Raw genomic sequence first — 894 nt, 5'->3', positions numbered from 1 at the left:
AAAAAAAAAAAAAAAAAAATCCAAATTGTCTTTGGCTTTAGACCAGAACCCAAAACTCATAAGTACGTAAACTTCTTCTGACTTGCCAAGGAAGTCATTCATTTATATCCGTGGGTCTTAAATAGAGGAAGACTAACCTCTTCTTCCCCTCCAGTAACATTTGGTAATGTCTTGAGATATTTTTGATTGTCACAACTAGAGGAGGCTATTGGCATCTAGTGGGCAGAGGTTGCCAACAATGGAGAGGGCAAACCCCCTACAGCAAATAATCCAGAAACAGTCTGTGATGCTAAAGTTGAGGAACCCTGATTTAGTCATTCAACAAGTAAGGACTGAGAGCCTATGTGAGGCTGGCTACAATCCCTGTTTTAGGTACTGTTGTTTAGTGCCATAAAGACAGTTTTGAAGATCTCCTGATAGGTTTCAACCTCTGGCCTTGGAGTTAGCAATCACACCAGGATCCTTTTAGGTTTTAACGACAAGGAAATAAACTGCTTAGTAAGAGTCTTTTCTTCAGATAGTTTACATTGTAGTAAGGAATACTTTTAGACCAGTCTGATTATGCTCAATATTTGCAGAGCAAATAAACAAAAATCTAGTTAAAAATACCCAACCATTTTCAGCCTCAAATAGGGCTAATCTTGAACCCAAACTACAAAAACCTAAGTACTAAGGTTGCAAAAAAAAGGGCTTGCATTAGTCAGACAAATTAAATCTTGCTCTCAAAGAAATTTATGCCTGGATTTCATCTACCTATGCCTCTGTGGTAAAGAAAAAAAAAGTATTTTAAAATTCATTCATATAAACATAATACAGGAGGATTTACTATAATGCGCTATCTTTTGTTTTGTTTTTAATTTAAGGTTTTTATTGTGGATTGAGTGAAAGTTTACA

This window comes from Chrysochloris asiatica, unplaced genomic scaffold (assembly GCF_000296735.1).
Source record: "Chrysochloris asiatica unplaced genomic scaffold, ChrAsi1.0 scaffold00046, whole genome shotgun sequence".
Classification (NCBI taxonomy): Eukaryota; Metazoa; Chordata; class Mammalia; order Afrosoricida; family Chrysochloridae; genus Chrysochloris; species Chrysochloris asiatica.
This window is presented reverse-complemented; position numbering follows the sequence as displayed.